Here is a 26,896-nt window from a genome sequence, read left to right as displayed (position 1 = left end):
ACAAAAAAAAGGGCTGGGGATGCAGCTCAGTGGTTGAGCACCCCTGGGTTCACTCCCCAGTTCCAAAAAACCGAAAGCCAAACCAAAAAACACCTGAAGGATAGCAGTGCAGACTGCATTCTCTTCAATGGAGAGATGAGAACATCCTGACTATGAACTTGCCGGGGCTGTGCCCTCCCTCTTGCCCCAGAGGGGCAACTTGACTTTCCCACATCTAGTGGTTATTTTTATGGATAGATTTATTTTTACCCATTCTAGACCTCAAACATGCTGCTGGAAGAACACAAGGCACTGAAGTCTTCTAGGTTTCCAGAAAACAGGTTGCAGTGGCTGGTTCAGTTACAGAGATGAGGCTGTGGTCCCCTTTGGGGTCATGATGGCCCACTTCTTGCATCCTTGTGGCTTCTGGGTTCCAGCCCACAGTCAGCCAACAGAGAGCACTACTCTGAGAGAAGGGAGGATCTGTAGCCTCCTAACACTGAGAAGGGAGGACTCGTAACGCTGGCCTGTCCATGAATCCCAGCCGGTCAAAGGTGGGACAGTCCTAGAACCTCTTTCCATAGCACCTCTCCCGGGGAGCCTGTCTCCCTGGAACCTGGGGAGTTTGAGGAGAGGATCTTGCCTTTCAAATAATAACCAGCTATGGATGGGCATCATTTCCCAGCCCCCACAGGCCAGGCAGCCAAAGTAGATTTTTTTTCCTTTAATGGGACCACACATCTGGCCTAAATTGTTTTTCCCTCCAGACGATTTTACTGAACGTTTAGGCAATGCCTCTGCACACAGCCACTGCAGACAAGCTTAAAATATACTTTAATATATTTAAAGAGCCATTTCAGAGACTGGCTTTCTCATGATAAAGATGCAACTGACACTCATTGGGTGCTAAAATGTCAAGTTGTTGCCATCCAGCAGGGAGCCTGACAAGCCATTAAATCCGAAGCTCTGTTCAGCCATTCTTCTCCTTTCCCTTTCCATGTCTTCCCCAACAATTGATTTGGGCTGCGGAAGTTGACATTTTGGTAGGACCTACCAAAATCTAACAAGGTATCTTCTCTGTCTCCCAAGGAAATGCCCTGGGGAGGTGAGAAGGAGCAGAAGAGTAGCAGGGGTGAGGAGCTAATGAGAACGAATGTCACCTTTGGTGTCCTCTAAGTGCCTTGAGGGCAAGACTTTTAATCCCAGAAAGAAGGGACTGCTTGGGAACAATTTGCAGACATTTTCTTATAGAGGGTGACCCTAAAATCTCCCCTCACCCCTGTAAACTGCCTTCAGTGGGGCTGGGTTGGGGACCAGAGGCACCAGCACAGGCAGGGGCTTATTTTGGATTTGGTTCCCCAGATAGAAGTGACAGGCAATCTCCACACCACTTTGAGGAACTCTGAGTTCTGAGCCCAGCACAACTATTCCAAAATAGTTTCTTTACTGTTGTCTGTTTAACATCGCTCAGAAATGGGATGTGGATGAGTTATTGAGATGTAGTACAATGAGAAAATAAAGAGGAAAGAAAAGACCCAAACTACAGGAAATTGGGAAGCATGCTGTGTTTTATTCACAGTCGCTTCTTTGTGCAGCTACTTGGTTCTGCATCCTGGGGCAGGGAAGGAAGCAGGCCAAGGGGACAGGTGTGGTATGAGGTGTTGAGTTAGGATGGTAAGATCAAAGAGGCTTTTTCAAAACCCTGTTAAAAAGGTTGGAAGTTGTGGCAGGTCACCTTCTTCACAGCATAATTTACAACTATAATCTCTGAGATGATGTTAACCTGCCTTCCATAAGCATATAAATCTGAGTGAGTGTGCTTACTGAGGTAGGTGTGGGAATGTATCAGTCAATGAAGATATGTTGTGTGAGCCAGCTGATGGTGCATGTTTGTACTTGAAAGCCATAAGGTTCTATGCAAAATCTATGGGTGGCACTGTTGCACAATGCTGGTGGGTGCGTAGGTGTGGGGGTGTGATTAACAGTTTATAGGCCATGTATAAGTGTGCATGGATGTCTGTGTGTGTGCAATTTAATTAGCAATGTGTGCCATACCGTGGGATAGGAGGGCAGCAAAGTGTATGGGCTTTGGAATCTAACTTGGTCTTGATTCTGGCTCCATCCTTAGCCACATGTGTAACCTTGGGCAGTCACTCAATCCTCAATTTCCTCAACTGTGAAATGAGGATAATAATAAATCTTTCAAGATTGCTATGAGGATCGGAAATGATACTGTAGATACAAAGGTTTTGGTGTATAACCCACACACAGGAGAACTCAAAAGCAGGCAGTCATTCTATGCGCTAGGAATGTGACTTGGTGGCAACAGGGGCAAGAGAGAGCAAAATGTGACCTGTGTGCGAAAAGAGGGTGAGGAGGGGTGTAAATGTGTGAGCATCCAAAGCAATTCCTTCGCCTTCCTCAAAGAGCCCCCTGTCGTGTCAGGGGCGGAAGGCTGGGTGGGGATGGTATAAGCGTCCACAGACACCTTGGGTTTCTTGGTCCTGGGTATAAATGAGTAAGAGGTTGAGAGGCCGGTAAGAACTGCAGGAAGCCAAGGGCCTGCAGACGCTTCCTTTATTTCCCCTCCACGTAGCAACGGTTGAACACCGCCACCCACATCCACTCCCCACCTCCCTCGCCCCACCCCACCCCTACTCTGCGCTCCTTTCAACAAGTGAGGGCAAGCGCTGGAGGAAACCCCGAGAGAGAAGAGGATTCCTCCCCGTCCCCTTCCCATTCCCCCTTAACACAGTCCAGGAAGCAGCCGCAGCACGGAACCGCCAGGCCACCTTAACAGGCGAGTAATGGTCTGGCGCGGCGCCAAGCCCCACCTCCGCTCAGCGCGCGCCCCTCCCCTTTCTCCTCCCGCACTGCTCCCGGAGAGCTGGGGAGCCCGAGGCTGGCCCGAGGTGGCTGGAGCTGTTGCCATGACAAGCATTTTCTTAAGAAAGCTCCGCTGTTGAGACCGTCCAACGCTGCGGGTGGGGAGGGGGCAGGAACTTCCTGGGGAACATCCCTCCGAAGAGAGCAAGATCAGAGACGCCCGCCCAGCTGCCTGCACCCATTCTCTTCCAGGAAGGTCCTTCTCATTGGAAGGGCCGGGGGAGGAGACCCAGCCCACTCCCCGGCGGTAGCTGGAAAGGCTAGAGCGCGAGGCCAGCATCTCCAGCTTGGTGGCCACATTGGGGAGACCGGTGGGTGGCCACCCCGCCCAACCCGTCCATGGAAACCCGGAGGGAGAGTCCCACTTGGAGAAACCTGGATCCTTGCTAGAAAGAGAGGTAGGCTTGCAGAGAATGAATTGACTCGCGATTTGCAAACTTTGTTTCCTTCCTCTCAATGGCTTCTAAAACTCCCTGAATTTCTTCTTCTTCATAGCATATTTCATTCGACTGAGTCTGGAGGTTTGTGTGTGTGTGTGTGTGCGCGCGCGCGCGTGTGCACAGATTTGTCAAATACTGTATTTCTTATTCTCAGTTCTGAAGAACCATATAATCAAACAAGTGATTTTCTTTTCCTAGTTCTTGTCATTCCTGGGAGGGGGGATCCGGGAGGGGTACTGTCTTTTTCACACCCAAATTGAGCCCTTGGATAAAGCATTTGTTCCTCCTCATCCGTTCCTGCCCTCGCCCTCCCCCTTGGCTTGGGAATGAGACGCAGAATGGAAAACTATTGCAAAAATATTTTCCGCGTCTGTTCCCTTTCTCGAAAGCCCCAAAGAGACAGAGAGAGAGAGAGAGAGAGAGAGAGAGAGAGAGAGAGAGAGAGAGAGAGAGAGAGAGAGAGAACCGAGTAAGAAATCTTCAACAGGAAGGAGGGGCTGCCAGGGGGCCTGGGAGGGGGCACACGGGGGGATGGGTGGAGGTAGGCTGGGAGAAGAAGTTGGGGGGGTGGGGACCTGGGAGTGCACGCATTCAGTTTCCTTGGCTTTGCAGAGAAACCTCAGCAGTTTCTCTGCCGCTTGCAAAACATCCTCAGACTTTCACGTCTATAATTAGCTGTGGAAAAAGCTGGGAGTTCCCTCGCACCGCTGTTGTTGGAGTGTGTGTAAGCGTCCAGGACCAACTGTATGAGTGTCTCTGAGGGCACCGCCCCGCACATCTCTGTTCTCAGAGGGTAGGTAGCAGAAGGGGCCGAGTTGAAAAGTTTTCTGTTTCAAGGCCGGAGACTGGGGAGCTGGTTGAGGGTGGGCCACGGGCGTGCTTAAGAGGGTCCCTGAGCAGCGTGCTGAAGAGCTAGAAATAGGGCTGGGATTGTCCTCTTGCTCCCCGTCCTTTCACACACACTCACATACTTGGCTTCGCTCTGGGTGGAGGAGGCCGGCTGGCGTCCTTCCCCAGGGCAAGTCTGGCCTCACACTCTTCCCCCACAGAGGGTGCCCACTGCTCTCTTCCAGCTGGGTGTACAGGGCACGGGAGAGGCCAGCGCATCTTGGGAGAGGAGTGGGCACTCCACTGGCCAGAGGCACCTCCCTCTGGGGCATTCCTGCCGGACTTACAATAACTTGACATGATGCTGGCGCCTGCTGGCCTGGGAGGGGGAATGTCAGATGAAGAAATAGGCGGGCACTCAGCTGTTGCTGTGGGCAGGGGAAAGGACAGTGGGGAGGGAGGGAAAATGAAATCCCATTTTTACGACGCTGCCTGCTGCCTCCTCTTCTGGGTGGGATGTCTGGCCAAGAGACTTCAGATCCTCCCTGTTCATCCTTAAGAACACCACCCCCCAGCTGTCCCTGCTTCTGATTTTTTTCTATTCGGAGGCCTCTCTGCAGCCCCTTCAGCTCTGGGTCTTCATTACCTGGAAGGAAGGGAGGAGACAAGGGTCATTCCAGGCTGGGATGGAGATGCTGCAGGGCCTAGGGGTGAAGGGTGGGGAGGATTGAAGAGGAGGAGGGCAGGATGCAGCTGTGACTTGGTCCCGCTGCTGGTGAACTGGGTTACCCTCCTTGGCCAAGGGTGGTGGCTGAGGAGCAGGCTCTGGAATGGGAGGGATGGTGGCAACTGGGAAAGGGTGACCTGGGTTGTGGGTCCTAGACCTGGAGTCCCCCAGGGAGAACCTAGGAAAGAAGCAAGCCGAAGACTTGGAAGGAAACCTACAAGGGGCCCAGGGAAGCAACAGGAACTAGTTTTCATTTTGAAAACACCTCATTTTTCATTTTGAGGTGTTTGGTGATTGATCTGACTGCACCCCAAGTCTCGACATTTCTACTCTACCTGTATTCTGATCCAGAGAGAATGTAGCCTTGCCCAGTGCACAGGGGCTCCAGGACAGATTCAATGCCCTTGTTCTGTAGGGAGGGTGTAGGGAGGAAGCTTTTTCTTTGCTTCTCCTAGGGAGCCCCAATCCTCCCTACCACCATCTTGCTGAGGTGCAACTCTGAAATCGCGCCCCTCCCATCGTGGGAGCCCATAATCCCACCATTCCTGCAGCACCCTTCCTATTTTCAGTTCCCTGACGAGTGGGTAGATTCTGGTAGACTTGGGGAAGGCTTCACCATGAGAAGCACGTCCCCAGTTAGCGCGCACCAGGGCTCTTGCTCCTGTGGCCCAGAGCCATCCGTCTTTGGCAGGGAGGAAATATGTCCCCGCTGCGCCGGCCTTACCCCAGGGGGCTACGGGGCAGGATGGGTATTGCAGCAAACCCGAGGCTCCCTCCCTTCTCGGCTGCCTCCTCATCATCCGCGGCCCCGCCCGATTGTCCGTCTCTCCCGCAGCTCGGCTCCACCCTCCCGGCTCTGCCCTAGTCAGAGTACTGGGTGCATAATTTGCATTTAGAGCTAGGAGCGGAGGTTTCCTGCCTCTCAGGTGCTACCTGAGCCTCAGTCCCTTCCCCCTTTATTTACCACCTCTCCGCCCCTGGATTCAAGGTCAAGTTGAAGGAACACAAATTGCTTGCCCCTCGGATTAGCAGCACCTAGCACAGTGCCCGAGGCATTAGAGGCTCTTGGATAATGCTTGCTGAGAGAAGAAAGGGGCCGTTTGGAGGAAATTGTGAATCTGTACCGTGGAGGGCGAGGCAGGAGTGGGTGGGCTGCCCTCTGGCATTCAGTTTTCCCTCTGCGCAAGGGAAGAAGCTTGCTCCCCACAGTTTCGGTGGGAGGGAATGGTGCAGTCAAATTCGTCAGATTGCTGTGGTCTTTGATGTCGAGAGAACTCAAGTGGGAGGTCCAAGTTAGAGGGCAGAAGTAGAGTAGTTAGGATTTTCCCGAGGTGTGAGGACGGGAAGCAGTAAAGTGGTGAGTGGGGAATGAAGGGGCCTGATGTTCTTCCCCACTCTCACTTTCTGGAAGGTCCTGAGAGGAAGGGGGAACTGGGACTGATCAACCCAGCATTTCCCCAGCTCTGCCACCTGTCAGTAATCAATTCAACCCCCGCCCCGCCCCCCCAACAAACTCCCAAGGGCTTGCTTCTTTTTCTTTTTTCTTTTTTTGTGGTGCAATGATCAAACCCAGGGCCTCACCCAATGCTAGGCAAGGGCTCTACCTCTGAGCTATATCCCCAGCCTTTTTACTTTTTCTTTCTTTTTTCCTTTTTCCCCTTTATCTTTGTTTCTTTCTTTCTTTCTTTTTCTTTTTCCCTGAGACAGGAACTTGCTAAATTGCCTAGGATTTTGCCAAGTTGCCCAGGATGGCCTTGAACTTGCCATCCTTTTGCTGCCACAACCTCCCTTTTCTCTTTTTTCGATACTCTTGGCTTTGCACCTAGCACATTTATTAAGGGTTATCAATACCCGTCTAGAGTACGACATTCCAGATCCACTAAGCTTTGGAGGGAAATAAGGAATATGTTCGTCCTTAGGATCATGCAAGAAATACCTCACCCTGGTCTGGGCTTTCCCTGGAGGAAGGAATTCTTCAGGCCATCTGCATTCTTTTCCCCCTAGGGTTCCTTCAGACTGGCCTCCCCATCTGACCCAGTGCCCTACTCCTTGAAGGGCTTCAATTCCTGTCATCCCCAGTTGCTGTGTGAAGAGGGAGTATGAGAAAGGCAAAGTCTCTAGGCCCTGTCTAAGTGGACTTCCTCCACTCATTTCTTTATTTTAAAAAATTATATACATATATATTAATTGACATGAAAAATTATACATTTATAGGTACCATGTAAAGTTTGCTACATGTATACATTATAATATTGAACCAGGGGGAATATATCTCTCTCATTTATCATTTCTTTTTGGTGCAAACATTAAAGCTCCTTTCTCCTCTTTAACTGTAACTTAATACCTGTTGGTCCATCTCTCCTCATCTCACCGCATACTCTTTCCACCCTCTGGTAACCATTATTCTACCCTCAGCTTCTATAAGATGAACTTTTTTCAGATTCCAGATATGAATGAGATCATATGGTACTTATTTCACTTGACAAAATGACTTCCAGTTCCTTCTTTATTATTGCAAATGACAATTTCATTTTTTTTTTTAAAGACTGGATGGTATTCCACTGTGTAATGCATACCACACTATCCACTTATCAGCTGATGAACACTGAGATTGTTGCCAATTCTTGGCTATTGTGAATAGTGCTAAAATAATCATGTGAGAGCAGATGTTTCTTTGACATACTGATTTCATTTCCTTTGGATGTATACCCACTGGTTTACCTGGTATACCAGTGGATCCCATGGTAGTTCTATTTTTAATTTTGTGCACGGGTACTGGGTATTGAACCTGAGGTCTCACTCATATTGGGCAAGCATTCTACCACTGAACTACACCCCATCCCCATTTCCAATTCTTTGAGGAACCTCCGTACCATTTTTCCATAATGGCTTTATCATTTCCCCTTTTCTATAGGTCACAGGAATGGAGCAGGTCCTGGGGCTGGTTTCCAAAAGGGCTGTGTGGAATATTCTGTGCTCCGCTTCCTCTCCCGGCACCTCTCTCTTTGTCTCCGCTTTCCTCTTTCCCTTGCATGAGCCATTCTTGTTCCACTGACTTATTTCCTCCGCACATGTTAAAACAGAAATGACAGGCTCTACTTCTGCCTCCACCTTAAGCCAGTCCTGTGTTCCACCCACATGAACTTAGAGGGAGAGAACTCAAAGGAGGAAGCCACCAGGACCTGGCTAGAGCCAGAGCCAGAGCCAGAGCCAGAGGCAAGGGCTGGCAGGCAGGGGAAGAGGCTGTTAGTAGGCAGTGTGTGTGTGGTGGGGCTGGGAAAAGGGTCTGAGTCCATCCAGCATCAAGGGGCATGTCCCCTCCCCTCTTTTGTCTCCTTCTCTTCCTGCTCTAGTTCCTCCTTGGCTCAGGTTTTCAGCCTCATCACTTCTGTTCCCACGTTTTACACACAAATCTCTGGGACACTTTGGGGAAGATGAACTGGTATGGGATCTGTGGGCCCACCTTCCTCTGGCCTTCTGGCCATCACAAAAGATGGGCAGAGGAGGTTTGCTGTGGTGTTTTTATTGGGAGATTAAGGACTTTCACTAAGTTCAAGGAAACTTGACCCAGGACACCTCATACCACAGTCTACTTAGTTTGCAAAATCAAGCACTTGGAGTGCAAACCAGTGCAAGCCCCGTAGAGGGGGAAGTTAGCAATATCTAACAAAACTACATACACATTTACCCAACAATCCTACTTGTAGGAATTCATCCCAAAGGTGCACATTCACAAATAGAGAAAGATATATGCATATGGTGATCCTTCCCCCACCCTTTTTTTTTGGTACCAGGGATTGAACCCAGGGGTGCTTAACCACTGAGCCATATCCCCAACCCTTTTTAAATATTTTATTTAGAGACAGGGTCTCGCTGAGTTTCTTGGACCTCACTAAGTCACTAAGGCTGGCTCTGAATTCACCATCCTCCTGCCTCAGCCTCCCAAGCCTCTGGGATTACAGGCATGTGCCACCACGCCCTGCTTTAAGACATATTTGGAAATCATGGGACGCTATCCAACTGCCCACCTTTAAGAGACTGGTTGAATGAATGTGCATTCGCACAGTAGAGTGCTGTGCAACCAACCAAGTGAGGAGAAGACCTATGAACTGATGAGACATGATTTCTAGGGTATGTTATTAAACAAAAACACAAAGTGCAGAAGAGTGTAAGCCACTTTTCAGGTGAGAAAGCTAGAGAAATAAGATTTTTTGCAAACCTATATACAGAAGAAAGATAAACTGGAAATGAAAATGGTTTCCTATGGGGGTGAATGGGAGCATAGAAGAGGAGATAGGGACAGAAGTGAGACTTTCTGTTATACTTTGCAAACAGTTTCAATTAAAATATTTACATGGTTCAAAAATTAAATTAGATCCAAAAGAAAGAAAAAAATAAATCGTAGGGCTGATCACAGAAGAAGACAATCCAAAAAATAATTTATGAAGGAAAGAAGTAATTTGAGTAATTTTTAGTCTTAATGTTCTGATTATGTTCTTAGTGGAATATATATTCTAAGGATTAGAAAAACTGCAAAGACCTTTGTAGGAATGTTATTGTCATGGTAACTGGTGTCGTGAATTAGAAATTATGTTTTCGTTGGTGGTGGTTTTTGTTTGTTTTTGAGGCAGGGTCTCACTCTCTTTTTCAGGCTGACCTTGAACTCCTGAGTTCAAATGATCCTCCTGCCTGAGCCTTCAAAGCACTCATATTGTAGGCTGGAGCCACCATGCCCAGCTGGAAACTTTTCTGTTTATTGTAGGATAGATGGAATAAGTAACTACATTGTGAGTTAGGCTTCTAGAAGGCAGGGTCTTTCTGTGGAAGAAGAGAGATATATGTGTGGAGTGGGGAAAGGAGAGGAAAAACTCCATGGTTCCTTGTCTCATACATCTGTCTACCCAAAGAATCCAGAAGCAATGGTACACCTAGTACCTGGGATTTTATTTCTAAGTACCCCTTCCTGCTAGAAGAAACCAGTGCTGGGCTGGGGATATAGCTCAGTGGTAGAGCGCCTGCCTAGAAACCAGTGCTCCTTGGGAAAATTCCTGATTCCAAGTGCAAGGTTGCAATAGCATATGGGAACCATGTTGTGCCAGAGAGCCAGAGCATTAGAGGACATAGGAGCCGGCTTAATGGGGCTCCCACCAGTCAAAATGTGGAATACACACACATACGGTGGGCAGAGAAGGTTTGCTGTGGTGTTTCTGAGCATCAGAAAAGATAAGGTCATAAGATTGTAACACACTGAATTAAAAGATTCCATGAGTTTAGTCTGAGAATTAATAGGGAGGGAGGACATGAGCATGTTGGCCCACACGCCTATAATCCCAGCGACTCAAGAGGCTGAGGCAGGAGGATCACAAGACCAGTCTGGGCAACTTAGTGAGACCTGGTCTTAAAATAAAATAAAAAGGGCTGGGGTTGTGGCTCAGTGGTAGAGGGCCCCTGGGTTCAATCCCCTATACTACATAACACACACACACACACACACACACACACACACACACACACACACAGGAGCTTCACGGGGCAGGGAGGATCAGGGAAGGAAAACTTAGAAATGCCAACTGATCAAATGTAGAAGTAATGACAGAACTTTTTAAAAATTTGATTTTTAATTGGCAGACAATTGTATATATTTATGGAGTATGCAATGTGATATTTTGATATATGTAGATAGTATACAATGATTGAATCAAGGTAATTAACATATCCATCACCTCACATATTTATCTTTTGTGTGTGGCATATGAATTTTGAAATCTACCTTACATTACTATTAGCTCTGTGCAATAGATCTCATAAATTATTCCCCCTAAATGAAACTTCATACCTATTGGCCAACTTCTCCCCATTTTTCCTGCCCCTATCAGAACTTTAAATTGACTAGTTTTCAGCCTCTGATATAATAACTGATTCAGGCTAGGCTTACTAATGCATTATAAAACTATTGGGTAAAATTTTGGAGGGAGGGTACTAGAGATTGAACCAAGGGTCAATTTACCACTGAGCTACATCCCCAGCCCCCTTTTTATTTTTAATACCAGGACAGGCTCTCTCTAAATCGTTGAGGACCTGACTAAGTTGCTGAGACTGGCCTCAAACTTGTAATCCTCCTGTCTCAGCCTCCCAGATCTCTGGGATTACAAGTGTGCACCCAGCCTGCCAGATTTTTTTTTTTTTTTTAATTTTTAGTTTACCTTTTATAAAAGGAAAAATCTGTCTTTATGACAGAAAGACCTAGCGTTTTCCACCTTAATCAGGTGGGACCACCGAACGGTAGAGCCTCCTTACGCCCTTAAGTAGGAAGCTCAACCATACTATCTGTATTCTTGTCTGAAATGTTTATCCTGAATTTAATTATGAAGAGAGAAAAAGAGAAATCTAGAATGTGAGCCATTTTAAATAGCAGCAATGACTCTTCAAAAAAAAAAAATGAATGTCATAAAAAACATAAAAATTGTGTACTACAGGGGGCAGGGTGTGGGAGGTAAAAACCTGTCTAGATTAAAAGAAACTAAAGAGCTGGGCACAGTGGCACAGGACTGTAATCCCTGTGACTCAGGAGACTGATGCAGGAGGATCGCCAAATTTGAGGCCAGCTTCATCAATTTAGTAAGGCCCTGCCTCAAAATAAAAAATAAAAAGGCCTGAGGATGTAACTCAGTGATTGAAAGTCCCTCTGTCCAATTCTCAGTTCAAAAAAAAACCAAAAAAAAAACAAAACAAAACACACACACACACACACACACACACACACACACACACACACACCCCAGCCTGACTAGACATTCTAGCCAAAAGTAATGCATAAATTTTAATTGTACCCTGGCAGGGGGTGAAGGGGCATATTGCAAAAGGCATCCTGGGACAATCAGGATTGTGTGTGTGTGTGTGTGTGTGTGTGTGTTTGTGTGTGTTACTCAGGGTCTCATGCGTGCCAGGCAATTGCTGTCCCACTTAGCTACATTCACAGCCAAGAAAATTTTTAATATAGAAATTAGATGGTATGTAATTATTTAGCTTTTCAGGTATGATAATAGTAACATGGTTTTGTAGGGGAATGTACTTATTTCTAGAGATTGTTTAGGAGCAAAGTGTCTGCAAGTTATTTTTAAATGGTTCAGCAAAAGTATGTTTGTAGCTGGGCGTGATGGCACATGCCTATAATCCCAGTGACTTGGAAGGCGAATGCAGGAGGATTCCAAGTTCTAGTACAGCCTGAGAACTTAGCAAGACCCTGTCCCAAAATAAAAAATAAAAAGGTCTAGGGGTGTAGCTTAGTGGTAGTGCACCCCTGAGTTCAATCCTCAGTACTATTAAAAAAAAAAAAAAAAAAAAGGATACATGTGTAAATACGTAGATACCAAGAGAGAGGGCAATAGTAACAACTGGTGAATCTCAGTGAAGAGTGTGTAGTTATTTATTTTACCATTGTTTTCAACATTTCAGGTTTGACATTTGTCACATACTAAGATAGGGAAAGAAGCCTGGATTCTCGACTCCTCTCACCAATCTCCAGGCCCTCAACTGCAAGTGCATCTGGTGTAAGCTCTGAGCTTCTGAGAGTCCCTGTAGAGCACACAGAGTCCGATGCAGTGGTGGCCCCACAGGATGTCTTCCCTTCCACCCCACTGCATGAAGAGTGGGCTAACTGGGCTGGGGCAGTGCATGATGGGCATTTACCCACTGTGCCATGGATGAGGTATGGAAGCTTAGGGACCGAGGGCTTCCAGAATCATCCACCTATCTTTTGAGGAGAGATCCCAGGTAGTAAGAGGAAAAATGCACCAGCAACCCAGAGGTAGTTGCTGATCAGTCTTTTGTGTCCCTTTCAAATTCTTTGAGTCTGAGGGAGCCTGGCTGTGCCTATCTGGGTTAAGCAAGGCCTCTCAGGTCCTCCTTTGGCATACCTAGCTGTACTCTCAGTGACCCAAAGATCCTGGCCATGGAGACAGCTCAGGTTTCCCAGGGACGCTCTTACCTACCCCTGTGCGTGCCTCTCTCTCTCTCTCTCTCTCTCTCTCTCTCTCTCTCTCTCTCTCTCTCTCTCTCTCTCTCTCTCTCTCCCCCTCCCTCCCTCCCCTCCCCCCCTTCTCCTTCTCTCCCTCTCCCTCTTCTCCTTGCTCCCTAGAAACCTTGGGCTAGGCCTGGCATGACTCAGGACTCTTCATGTGGGAGAGGGCTAATTGCTCCTTCAGTCAGTTGTCAGGGAGCCTAACAGAGCAGGATCCATGAAGTTGGGAAGCGGGAAGACAGGAGGAGCACGGGACTAGGAGAAGATTTAGTGACAGGTGATATCTCTGGCCCTTCATGTCCCTCACTGTACCATGAAACCAAGTTTTGACATACAGACTTTTCTGATCAAGACCCTCTTCTAGAGGGTAAAAAGCCCAAACTATTCTTTCATCAGAGTCTAGTACCATATAACAATCTGCTGCAAAGTTCAACCTTCTACCCAATATGACCCTAAGAAACCAGAACGGATCTGTCTTTGGACATAGAGGTTTTAGGTCTCCCTCCTTCACCTACCTGGAACTTTAATTAGGAAGTATTTACTCAGTGCCTTCCAGGGCTATGATTGTGCTACGTCCTAAGCCAGTAACTTTAAATTTAAAAAAAGAAGGCTAAAGGTTGAAGTCCAGACCTTTAGGGAGTTTACTGTCTTCTAGGGAACATGATCCTCCAAGGAGTTATTAGATTGAGCCATATGAAATTGCCAATATGCAACCACTTTTGACCTGGAAAAGGAAGTTTCATATGGTTCAACCCGATGTTAATAGTATTAGACATTGAGAATTGGGAATTGTAGTCAATTCTGTGGGTTGGAGAGGTTAGGTTTTTATCTGAACTGTGGGTTGGGTTAAAAGAAATTGGGTAAAGCTACCAGCTGGTAGGCCAGCTTGCCTTCCCTCTCCATTCAGACTTTGGGTCCTGAAGGTGGATACATTGGGAGACCCTTGTCCAGACCCCATTGACATTCTCATGTTAGCCTTCCTGCAACTGGCCAGGGCCGCTGCCCAGGGGTAGAGAGGACAGTACCATCCATCTATTTGGGACTATTCCTGTGTCTTCGATGTCTGGCTTCACGTCTTGGCAGCTGAGGATGGAGGAAATTTTAGGGCAACAGGAAACACCCAACCCATTCTTCCTTCTGTCTAGTGTCAGACAAGAACAGGGACACATGCTTGGCACAGGGACATATGACCATGTGATGGTTGGTAGCTCCTAATGGAATGGTTGGGAGTGGAAGAGGTGTTCCTGGGAAGGCGGAGATCAGAATTTGGCAGGGCTTAACTGGAAATTATTCTTGGAGGGGGTGATGGCCAAAGAGAATCTGAAGGAGGAGAACTAGGATAATGGGGTGGGGGGATGCTGGAGGAAGGGCTGTGCTGCTGCACAAATACCCCCCCCCCCCCCACGCTGACTAAGGACAGGGAAGAGAATCAGACGCTCCCACCTGCTGGACCGCCTCCAGCCTTGTCTGAGCCAGCGCGGTGTCGCGGGCGGGATGGCATCTGGCCTCAGCGGTGGCTGCTGCCTGCCTGCTTTCCTGGCGCCCATGAACCATTAGGATGATTTTTGATGTTTCCTCCCTGCCGTCTGCACTACAGCCTTCCTCGCAGGGAGCGCTGGTAGGACATCTGTTAGGCTGCGAGGACAGGCACAGCTGGCATCCCAACTTCTGGGAGCTTGCTGACCTTGTACAGGGAGGCGGTCACCAGGCTTTGGCTGGGGCAGCTCATTTTATTGAGCCACAGCATGTGAGGTGGACAGTTGATGAACTGGTCCAATTCCTTTCACACATGAGAAAATTAAAACCTAGAGACTGGCCCAGGATACTGGGCTAGTTGGAGGCCAAGCTGGGGCTATAGCCCAGTTCTCTCCACTCCAAATCTGACAGGGCGGTCCACCCCATCCACACATCACTATAGGAACTGGATAATCACCAAACCTCCCTGGTGCCCACTGTCTCTCCCATGTGACAGGAAGAAACATTCCTGTCCCTAGAGATGATGTGCCAGACACAGTGAGTTCGGGTGCTAGGAGGGCTGGGGTTGGGGGGAAAGATGCTAGAATAATGGAGCCACTGTGTTTTGGTTGCTGTTGTTTCAACGATTCTTAAGATCAAGGTCATTAGCATTAGAGGAAATGCAAAGGAGAAGCATTCCCAGCACCCCCTTCATCCCAGGGTAGCTCCTCCATATCTCCACACACAGGCACGCACAATGGGCCCGCAGCTGGGAGAAGCCCGGTAATTGCAAGGGGAAGATGAAGTCCTAGGAAGGAGTGGACCGAGCCTTCCTCTGGCCCGGGTCTCCCTGGCCCTGCCCTTTCCTCAGGGTGGGGCTCCTCTGAAAGGAAGGTCAGAGGAAGTGCTGCAAGGGAGCGGAATAGCTCCTATCTCCATTTCTTCCTTGGCATTGACCAAGCCAGGTTGGCCCCTGAGCTCTGATTTGGGGTCTGAGTCAACAAGGCAGAGCTGCTATAATGTGACGACACAGGTCGATTTTATTGCCAGCGACAATCTGTCATTCATTTGCTTGTTCATCTATTCATGTATTCATTCAACCAGCAAGAAGTGAGTACAGACCATATGGCAGCCACTATGTCGGGGTTTAGGAGAGGCGGTATCCAGGAGACAGGGAGGAGTTAAGAATCCCTGACCTTCACGTCAGAGAAGCTTTTCCAAAGCTGGGGACCCACAGCAAGTCTGGACTATGGCATTGTTCCAGGAAAGTTGCCTCTGTTTCCCTGGAGAGCACTTTTGACCCTTGGCTTCGGGAAGGTAAGGCATATGGGAACTGGGAGGAGGTGTCAGACCCCATTGCTAGGCAGCTCTGGAGTTACCAATGAGACTGTGGCCTGAATGGCAAAGGACCTGCCCCTGTCCTTCCATGGGCCAGGACATGATGCTGAGCCAGGAGTTTATCTGCCTGATAGATCCAGTCCTCGAGTTGGCATCCCAGTGTTGCCTGACTTTATAAGCCCCGCACATGCACATCTGGATCTGACTTTAGGGGGTAGAGACATCCCATCACTGAGATCCAGATGGTACCTAGGAATAAAAACATAAACTTGAGCAAGGAAACCCTCAGTTTCTCTTCCAACCCTGACTTCCCACTTCCGCCCATCCGCCCTAACTTCAGAGGCAGTGTGATAGAAAGGAGTGGATTTAACTTTGGATGGTCCAGTCTGTACACGTGCCTTCCGTAAAATGTGTATAAGAGGACCTTTCCTTATGTGCCCTGTAGTGTCATGACAGACAAATGAGACGTTGTAGGTGAAAGCATCGCATAAACATTAAAGTGGGGGGAGAAAAAAAAATAACAGAATGAATCAAAAACTATTACCCTAGGTAAATGTATGATTACACAAATGGTATGCCTCTACTTCATGTAGAAGCAGAGAAACAAGATGTATCCCATTTGTTTACAATAAAAATGAATTTAAAAAAAAGATACTCAAAAAAACATAAACAAAAAGCATTAAAGTGCTAGGTATATGTGAAGCTATCCCCTCTGTCTCCATCCCCTCTCTCCACTGCCCAGCCCCCGAACACTCCCCAGAACACCCTTCTCCATTCTTTGTTTACTCTAGATCCTGCTCTTGCCCTCTCCTCCTTCCCTGCCTAAATCAAGACCTAAAACATTTGTTAAGTCTTATATAGCAATGACAACACTAGACGTGATCACCTGAGCCAACGTTCGTTAGCTCTGTGCTCGGTGTTAAACTTAGTTTATCTTGTTTAATATTCCCAGTCAACAAAGGGGCCAATACTAGTAGCCTTCATTTTACAGAGTAATCAAGATATTCCTAAAACAAAAGGCCGAGAAGCAACCCCACTCTAGCCTATTTGTGGATTTCCTCTTTCTATTGCTGAGTGACTAGTAGACAAGCATATGAAAAGATTCGACAGCTTTTATTGAATGTCGACTTAATGCCAGCTGCTTTCAAATTATGTCACAACAACCACCTTCTGAGACAGGTACAGGATTTGTCTTAGAGATCAGCTGGCAAGAATAGAAACCTACTCACAAGAGCAGGAGACATAAGTATGAGAGGGCTTTGCAGGGACATTGGATGCAGTGGTGTGCACCTATAATCCCAGCAACTCGGGAGACTGAGGCAGGAGGATTGTAAATCCAAGGCTAGCCTCAGCAACTTACTGAGATGCTGTCTCAAAAAAATTTGAAAGGACTGAGGGTGTAGCTCAATCAGAAAGTTCTTCTGGGTTCAATCCCTAGTACCAAAAAAAAAAAAAAGACTGCAGAGAAATTTTATAGCACTTAGTCATGGGGAGTATAGCCCCACATGGCTGTGCCTTTTCCGGGGGGCTCAACACATCCCTTTCACAGACGGGGCCCCTGTGTCCTTGTCCACATGTGCAGGGCCCAAGCATCAAGGTTCAGCCATCTGTGTGGACTTTCTGTCCAACTCTCCAAAGTAAATTAACTCTGTCTCTCAGTACAAATATCAAGAGATGCTGATTCCAACTTAGAACTGCTGTCCACCCCAGCTCCAGTTGTCTGGGCAGAGCCCAATCAAACATGGCCATCCAAAACTATCGGTTCCACAGGGGCCACGGTGGGCCAGTGTTCCTAGATGGGAAATGCCTTGACCTTAGGTGGATTCAAATTCATCTGTGCTCATCAGCACACCAAACTGTCTCTAAGACAACGATTACCCTAGTCAAAGCTCCTAAATAAGAGGCCACACAAGTTGCTCCAGAATCTGTGGGTTCAGGTGGGCCTAGAAGATAATACAATTTTTTAAACCCTGCAGTGTGCTAGGCATTTTATGCTTATTATCTTTAATCCTTCTAACACTCCTGCTAACAAGAAACTGTAATGGTTCCGGTTTTATAGATAAGAAAGCTAGTGCTCACTGGGCTTCATGGCACCCACCTGTAATTCCAGCAGCTCTGGCTGAGGCAGGAGGATCACAAGATCTAGGCCATCCTCAGCAATTTAGCAAGGCCCTGTCTCAAAATAAAAAACAAAAAGAACTGGGAATGCATCTCAGTGGTAGAGTGTTCCTGGGTTCAATCACTAGAATTCCAAAACCAGACAACAAAAACCTGTTGAGTTAAACCAGGCACTATAGTGTATGCCTTTAATCCCAGCTACTTGAGAGGCTGAAGCAAGAGGGTGACAAATTCAAGGCCAGTCTGGGCAATTAATAAGACCCTGTCTTAAAATAAAGAAGAGGTGCAGATGTAGCTCAGCAGTAGAGTGCTTGTTTGCATACGCGAGACCAAGGTTTCAATCCCCAATACCACATACACACATAAAAAAACTGGTTGAGTGGATTTTGCTTTAGTGACTTCTGCACTTTGAGCTCCTCAAAGTCAGAGGGAAGAGGATTATTCACTAGGCCCTGGAAAATGGCCCATTGAAATCAGTGGGTAGCCCTCTGGGTGTGCTTCTGTTCTCTAACCCCAAAGGCTACTTACATGGAGAACGGTTGGAACAATCCCTCACTGTGAAAGTCTAAAGGAAAGTATGACCCTCCATCCCTGTTTCCTGTTTTGTCCATCTGATCCAGAACACTTGACCTTGTAAGGGAAGCAGGTAAAGGGAGATTTCCCTAACACTGGAAAATCCATTTACTGGGACTAGGAAATAGGATACAGAGGTCCTATATTGACAGAAAAAAAGAATGCTAATTTCCACTGAACTTTCATCCCCAAGGGTCAGACTTTATTAGCTCCTGAATCCCCTCCAGTGCCTTTCTCTACAGCCATTCCCTGTGTCCCAAGTCATCCAGTTGGCCTTCTTAATTGCAGTAGCTAGAGTTATCTAAGAGTACAAGTGTAGGGGAGTCAGGTGCAAGGGTTCAAGTTTGCCTGGTCAGCTGTGCGACCTTGGGCAGATTAAAAAGTGATACCTGTTCTGAAGGCCTGGCCCATCATAGTTGCTGATCAAATTTTAATTTTTCCTCTTCTCCATCAGTCTTGGCATCAGCCTGCTCACCTGCTCCCTGCTAATTTTTGGCCTCAGTGCATTTATAAAATGGTCATAGCCCCATGTTTCCCAGGACCTGAAAGGCTGAGAGGCCCCAGCCTCCGGCCACTCTCTGGCAAAGCACCTGCAGTTGTGCACTGGGGACTCCATTATTCCCATGTGACAGGTTACCACCACTTGGTGCCAACTTTAGGGTTTTGCTTGATATTCAAGCAAGAAGAGTCCTGGCTAAATAAGGTGCAGCGGAGAAGTACAGCCATCTTGTGTTGTTTGCCCTTGCCCTGTGTTTCTCTCCCAGGAGTAGGCGCTGTAAGAGCCAATGCCTGGAAATTTCTTTTTGATGGAGGGAGTCCGACCAGGTGACAATGCACTTCTTACTTTCGTGGAAGCCATGATGGCCCAAGGGAGCCATCACTGTATGGTCACCCATACCAGCTTCCAGCCACCACTGGAGTTGAGCATACCACTGGATAAACAGGCAGGAGTGTCCCACATAGGAACCTCCCTTGCTTCCTCTGGTACATCCACAGACACTAACTGGTGTGAAGTTGCAGTTTGGCCAAGATAACGCATGAACCATTTTTGCCTTCACTATGCTGGAAGGGGCTTTGGTGTCGGGCTCCATCTTGCTCATATTTCCTGTGGATCACACTCCAGACATTCTACAGTCCTTGCCCAGTTTCTCAGGCATAGCATCCAGCACTGGGAAATGATTTCACAGGAAGTGACGTAGAGGCAAAGGTGTGAATATTAGTTGAGAGTTCATGCGAACAGGCTATAGCAGCATGGTTGCTGAGATGCAGCATTTCCCACAAGCCCACTCACCAACCTGTGAGCTACTTGAAAGAAGAAGCTGTGCCTTAGTCATATCTGTGTACTCCATGTTTAACACTGTCTTTGGCTCATAGCATGATGATCAGCAAAGTATGCATGGATGGGTGGGTGGGTGGATGGATGGATGGATGGATGAATAAACAAGTAGAAAATTGCAAGTTGAGTAAAGTTTAGCCACTTTCTTCTCAGGGTCCCCATCTGTATCCAATACCTCATCATCTCATGAGCCTGAATATTTGCAGAGGCCTCCTAATGACTGGTAGGATAGTCTATAGAAATGAGTTGTAGACTAAAAGTTGGGAGACCTGGGATATGAGCCATTTAAGTTGCTCTGTCATCTTTGGGAACTCACTGAACCTTTCTGCGTTTCAGTTTGTTCACGTATAAAATGAATAGTTTGGGTGAAATGCACTTCAAGGACATTTCAACTCTAAAATTCTCTGCTTCCTCCTACCCAAACAACCCTGCAGGTTAATTATAGTTGGTTACCAAAATTTAAAAGTAAGAAGATTTCACATTAAAATCCAGATTTCTTGTTTCTTTCCCAAAATCAGAAGCCCTGACGATATCAGCCTACCTTTTTTCCATGGCAACGGTCAGCAGGAGCTAAGTAACTGCTGTCCCATTCAAATAGGCATGTAATTTCTCCTGTGCCACAGTCCCCTCTACTGCGGCTCAATGCTCAGTCTACTTCATTTATTTTTAATGTTTGCCTGGTTACTGTGGCCTTTGATTGTGCACATCTAGGAAGGGGAAAGCGGAATTTTGAAGGGCAGAGTTAGAGTACCTGGGAGGTTGACAGCCCAGGAGCCAGCTCTCTTGCTCAACTGGGAGAGTCTTCCTGGGAAGCTGGGGAAAGAGCGACTAATGCCCTGGGAGAATTTGCTTTGGGACTTGGCCTCCCAGAATTATTAAACCGTTGTCTGAGAAAACTCTACCTTCAGCTATCCCCCTCCTCAGACCCATGGGGCATTTGGGAGGTCCCCTGTGACTTCCCTGTATAACTTTCTGTAGCCTTTTCTCCAGGTTGGAGAGGAGGGCTTGGGCTCCATTGGAGAACCCTGGCCATGGTGGTAATCCCTTTCTTTCTGGTATCTAACCTCCTCATGTGTCTTTGGCACAAAACAGGCCAGGCTGTTGAAAGGTCAGACTGCTTCAAATCAACGTGAGGAGATCCAGGATCTCAGCTACACTGGGATCAGCGAAGTGTACATTCCCCGGTTAACTGGCTCGGCTTCTCCTGTGCACCTGTTTCTGTCAACATGCTTTGCAGAGCTTTCTGCGCTGGCCCAGTTCATACCCAGAGCCCCAGTTTAAGCCAGGGCTGTTTCTCACTGAGCTCCTTATCATCCCGTCTGCACCCTCAGCAGCAGGGCTTCTGATACCCTAAGCTGCCAAAGCATCCCCTGCTGACCCCACCCATAGACTCTTCTCTTTCTATTTTCTGGACTGTGAGTTTCTCTTACACTTGTTGCTGTAGAATGTGATCAGTTGTTCTGTGGTCTGATCTAACTAGTTTTGTGGGGTGGGTTTGTTTCTTAACAAGTCATCTAGAGTTGGGGATCTAGCTCAATGGTAGAGTGAGCACTTAGCATGCACAGGGCCCTGGGTTCAATCCCCAGCACTGAAAGAAGAAAAGGAAAGAAACCCAAAAAACCACCAGCTGCATTTTCTTTCCTCAACTGTCCATTTCTCATTTCTCATGGTCATTGCTTCGTTTGACACTCTTCCCTTTTACTATTTCTCCCTTTTCCTCTGAACATCTAAACCCTACTTTGCTTTATGGTTATCCTTATTCCAGTTACTTTCAGAGACACTACATTTCCAGGAGGGTTTTTTGTTGTTTTCTAAGTATACTTTAATGCAAATGGTGAATTTTTAGCAAAGTGGTTCTTTGTTTTTTCAAGGATATTTACTTTTCCCCTGAGTATAAAAGTAATACATAAAAATATCTAGCATTTACTGAGCACTTACTATGTATCAGCCACCAGATGCTAAAATCACACGACCTCATTTCCTCCTCCTGACAACCCTATAAGGAAGGTGTCATTCCTGTCCTCTCTTTCAAAAAAAGAAACCAGGGCTCAGAGAGATAAAATACTTCATCCAAGTTCCCACGGCTACTAAGTGGGATTGTGGAATTCAAACCATGTCTTTCAGACTCCAGAGTCTGAGCTCTGTACTGCTTCTACCCAAGATCATCCCAGAGAGTTTGAGAAATTCAGAAATGCACAGAGAAAAATAAAATTCTATCAGCCCAGAGATAACACTGTTAATATTTGGGTGTATTTTCTTTTATTCTTTTAGATATGTGAGTGAATATATGTGTGTGTGAGAGAGAGAGAGAGAAAGAGAGTGTGTGAGAGAGAGAGAGTGTGTGTGTATGTGTGATAAGAAACCGTGTCTAACTATGTTGCACAAGCTGGCCACAAACTCCTGAACTCAAGTGATCCTCCTGCCTCAATCTCCTAAGTAGCTGGGACTAGAGGCACATGCCACCACGCCTGGCTCTGTGTGTGTGTGTGTGTGTATTTGGTACCCATGACTGTGCGCATGCTAGGCAAGCACTCTACTGAGCTACATCACAGTACTTTTTGTTTTTTATTTTGAGATAGAGTCTCACTAAGTTGCCCAGTCTGGCAAAGTTGCCTAGGCTGACCTCAAACCTGTGATCCTCCTGCCTCAGCCTCCCAAGTAGCTGGGCTTATAAGAGTGTACCACTGTGCCCTTCAGTATATGCATTTTTGGAACAAACATGGGAACACATTGAATACGGAGCTATTGGTTTCATCTTTTTCCTACCCAATGCTCTATCATGAGCATTTTCTGACATTATAAGGCGTTGGTCACAAGTCAGCCCCAAGCATGAGCCAATGAATCCAACAATAGCAGAAACTAGAGGCAAAAGGTCACTGTGGTTTTAGAAGGGAAATAATGATGTGGATGCCTGCAGCCTGTGCCTTGAAAGCTGACGTCTGGAGCCAGCCTGGGCAGGGTACAGAGGTCTGAGCCTGGGATGACAGATCAGAGAAGCAAGAAGGCTTAGAACTTGGGTTGCCTTTGGGAAATTTTTTCCACCCTCCCTATTTCAGAATCCCACATGAAGGTGTGAGATGAGCAGGCCAGTTTGTTTGATGTGGAAATTAAGAGCACAAAATGGCTTTTCCATAGGCTCAGCTCAAGGCCAGGCTTTTTGGAAAAGATGTGGCAAACCCTAAATAAGGTTCCTCATTGATCATTACTGACTGAGAGGTCAGCTCCTCCTGATGGGTTCGGGGTCTCACCCTGGCCTTGGAGAGAACAATGAGGCTTTCCTACTTTTAACCCTTTACATGTAAATGTGTGAAGACATGCTAAGTGTATTTCATCTGCAGCAAAGTTTAAAGAAAAGAAACTTTTTTTTTTTTTTTTTTTTTTTAAATAATCCAAGAATATAGCAGGGAGGAACAGAGAGAGAGGAGTTACGGAGATCCGGAGGCTAACAGTAGCCAAAAGATGATTGGCAAACGTAGACCTGAGGGCAGACAGTGCCTGGTGTGTATAACGTAGACCTGAGGGCAGACAGTGCCTGGTGTGTATGATGGGGACCGAGAGACTAGTGCTTCCAGTACCCTACTTTGCATCCCCAGCAGTTTGCATGCTTTGGAATGACAGCCTAGGGTGCCAGCCTCTTGGAGGCAGATTGTACCAACTGGCTGCTATAAATTGAAGAGTAGCAAAGAGTCCTGGTGTCCTTTATGACTGAGGCAGGCTTGTCCAAGCAATGTTGGTACATGTTTAGTACAGGAGCAAGGGTTGGGACATGAATTCTTGGGTTCATCCACAAGCTGGCACCACCTTGCTGTGTGGCTCTGGGAAAGCACTGGGCCACTCTGTTCCTAAAGTCTGACCCTGGCCCATAGAAAGGTTTTACTCCTCCACTTTCCTACTTTCTGAACACTTTTTTTTTTTTTTTTTTTTTTTTGTTCCAGGTATTGAAACCAGGGGTGCTTAACCCCTGAGCCATATCCCCAGCCCTATTTGGGGGGGGCAGGGCGAGTGTTTGTTTGGAGACGGGGTCTCACTGAGTTGCTTAGGGCCTCGCCAAGATGCTGAGGCTGGCCTTGACTTAATGATCCTCCTGTCTCAGCCTCCCAAACTGCTGGGATTACAGGTGTGTGCCATAGTGCCCGACTCTCCTGAGCTTCTTGGGGAGAGAGTTGAGAAAAATGGAGGGAGATGCTGTGCGTTTCCATCATGAACATAGAGGATTTTTCATTATTACATGATTAACCCATAATGTCCTGCAACAAACAAGAAGGAACAGGGTATTACTGGACATGCCACTTAACTACTAAATTTCAGCCTTTTCACTAGCCTTAAAATATCAGATAATTCTGAATACCTTACAGAATTATCACAAGAATTACGTGACAAAATGTATGTGAACCTGCTTTGTACACCATACAGTGCCTACAAATATGTAGGTAATCATGTATGAAGCTCGTTGAGTCGGGGAGCCTCTCCTGGCTCTGCCTGCTCCCGTGAATGCCGTTTCTCCGGCTCTATAGAGTTTCAACCCTCTTTCTTAAGTAGAGGCCGTTCTCTCTGCACTGTCTCTCTGCGCTGTCGATGTGTGAGTCCTAGCAAGTGAAGGATATGCTCACAGTGGATGAGAAATCTGGGACTCCCGGAGCACTATAAGAGTCCCTGGATTGAGTTACACTCTTGACAATCCCAATAGCTAGCAGTGTGACCTTGAGCAAGTCACTTAACTTCTGAGCCTCATTTGTCATCTGCTCCTAACCACAAAGAATTGTTATGATAATCCAGGGAACCATTCTGAATCTAAACCGAAGTTCTCTGTTCAGTTAAAAGGGGTGTGTTTTACAGACCAGAAATTTTTTGTATAGACTAGAAAAACTGAGGCCAAAGAAACTGGTGGTCCCCTCACCCAGGTAGGTCACACTCTGCCCTAGGGCTCAGGCTGGCATATACTCAGAGGGATGCTCTCCAGTTTGCCTCCCCCCTCCTCCCAACTGCTGAATGAGGACTACTGAGCCCACGCCCCTGTACACACTGTAATGTCCTGGTTTGAAGGTCTTGCCTTCACCACCGTCTCCCTTCCACCTGATGCAGCCTTCCAGGCTCACATCCCAGAATCACTCCAGTTTTTAGTTTTACTCATTTCGACACAAGGTCTTTGTATATTGCCCTGGCTGGCCTGGAACTCGTGGTCCTCTTGCCTCAGTCTCCCGAATCCCCGGGATTATAGGCACGCACCACAGTGCCCGGCGTCACCCCAGTTATTTGCCCCGTCCTCTGACATCATGCATCCCTTGATTAATCAACGCTTAGTAAGCATGCATGCTGTGCAAAGTATGGCGCCGGCCCCGTTCCCAGGGGTCCTGGCAGTACCAACAGGGACTCTCCCGAGGAAACTGCTGAGAAGTCGCTGAGCCACTGCTGAGCCACTGAAATCACGGGGTTTGTTTAAAGGAGGTCAGGTGAAGGGCGGGACAGGAACTGGAAGGGCTCCCGGGGTGTCCTCCTCAGGGCGTGGTGCAGTGGGATGCGGGAGGACGAGGGTCATGGGGAGAGAGGGGACCCTAGGCTGGCAGGGCCCCAGTGAGTCACTGGTCCCCTGGGTGAGCAATGGCTGCTGCCAGGGTGGAGCCAGCCGCCTTATTTTGGGCTTCTGGGCTGAGGCAGGCCTCAGGGGCTTATGCATTTGTTTCCCCAGCTGCTGCCGGGCTGGGGCCCCCGGACCGCGCTGCAAGCCAGTTGCGCTGGGCGCTGGCGACCGAGTCTGCCGAGGGCGGGGTGCAGCAGGTCCCGACCCAGCCCGCCCCGGGCGAGGGCGGCTGGGCTAGCGGAAGGCGAGGCCGCCGAGCAACGCAGCCGCCCCGGGGTCGGCAGGCCAAGTCCCCGCGCAGGGCAACTCCCAGGCGCCTGCCGCTTGTCCCTGGCCTCCCGAGCCCACAGCCACAGGGCTTGCCTGGGTGGGGACAGCCTCCATTTAGCACCCAGGAAGTCTCGGAAGGAAGGGATTTGGGTTCTGCCCTAGGCTGTTTTGTTTTGGATCCCAGAGGAGATGCACGGTTAGGTTTGTGGCCCCAGTTGCTAACTTGTAGCCTTCATCCGTTGTGAAATGTAATGACTGTCCTCTCCGCAGCCCCACCCTGAGCAGGAGATCTGGCCAACTCCAGCTCCTCCCTGCCCACTTCTGTGCTCCTGCGTGGCTCGGGTCCCTAGAGGGTGTTGCAGATCAGCCCTCAGCCCTGCCTTTACTCGCTCCTCTCTCCCACACCACGCCCGAGTCAGAATTTCCAAGTTCATTGGTATTTTATTAGGCTGATATGTTCAAATGCAGTATACTGATGATTCGTTCAACAGCAATTTCAGATCATGGAATTGACAACAGAGGTTCCTATCTTTTAAAAGAGTCTTTCTATCTTTTGGTGGTTGAGTCATGTGGGTTAATTTTTTTTTTTTTTTTTTTTTCTGCAGATGGAAAGAGTGAAATCTTTTCTAATTCTTCTATTTCTTCTCTTTTCTCTTATTTCTAGTTCTAATGCGTTATTCTTCGGGGGCACAAAAGTGGATGAATCAAAAATGTGTGGTTCATAATGCATTTTCTTTATTGGCTTATGTTCCTTTTTTGTAATTTATTTGTATAGGCTTATGATGTATTTTAATAACCTGATGAATATACCTACCACCCAAGACAAAAATGAGATCACTACCCTTAACTTACCTTCACCATGGACCCTTCCCAACCCTGATCTCCCCATCACCCATCCCAGCCACTATCCTGAATTTTTAATGCATGCATTTCCTTGATAAACATATGTATGCCTAAAGAAATATTGTTTGATTTACATGCTTTACTGTATTATTAATTAATTAATATATATATATATTTTTTTTTGTCCAAAGGATTGAACCCAGAGGTGCTTTACCATTGACCTATCCCCTTAACCCTTTTTATTTTTTGAGACAGGGTCTCACTAAGTTGCTGGGGCTGGCCTGGGACTTGTGATCCTTCTTCCTCCCTCTCCTGAGTAGTGCGGATAATGGTGTTTGACACCACGCCCCGCCAGCCAACTTTTTTCGGTTTAAGGCCAAGAATAGATATTCTAGGCTTTGTGACCATACGATCTCAGTCATAACTGCTCATTGTGCTGTTGCAGTGTGAAAGCAACCATAAAAGATATGTAAGTGATGGGAGAGGCTATGTCAATAAAACTTCA

General features: G+C 47.4%; 1 protein-coding gene across 2 annotated transcripts in view; it reads left to right on the top strand.

Moving 5' to 3' along the window:
* The first annotated feature begins 2,790 nt into the window (after nt 1–2,790).
* Nucleotides 2,791–26,896, top strand: part of ATP2B4 (ATPase plasma membrane Ca2+ transporting 4) — a 93,123-nt gene continuing 69,017 nt past the window's right edge. The window contains exon 1 of one of the 2 annotated variants that reach the window (XM_079107390.1): nt 2,791–3,263. The gene's annotated coding sequence lies outside the window, so the exon portion shown is untranslated. The remainder of the gene's footprint in view (nt 3,264–26,896) is intronic. The other variant, XM_079107389.1, reaches the window with a different exon arrangement.

This window comes from Sciurus vulgaris (assembly GCF_902686455.1).
Source record: "Sciurus vulgaris genome assembly, chromosome: 12".
NCBI classification, from domain to species: domain Eukaryota; kingdom Metazoa; phylum Chordata; class Mammalia; order Rodentia; family Sciuridae; genus Sciurus; species Sciurus vulgaris.
Note: the sequence above shows the minus strand (reverse complement) of the source record. Positions and strands in the feature narration are given on the sequence as shown.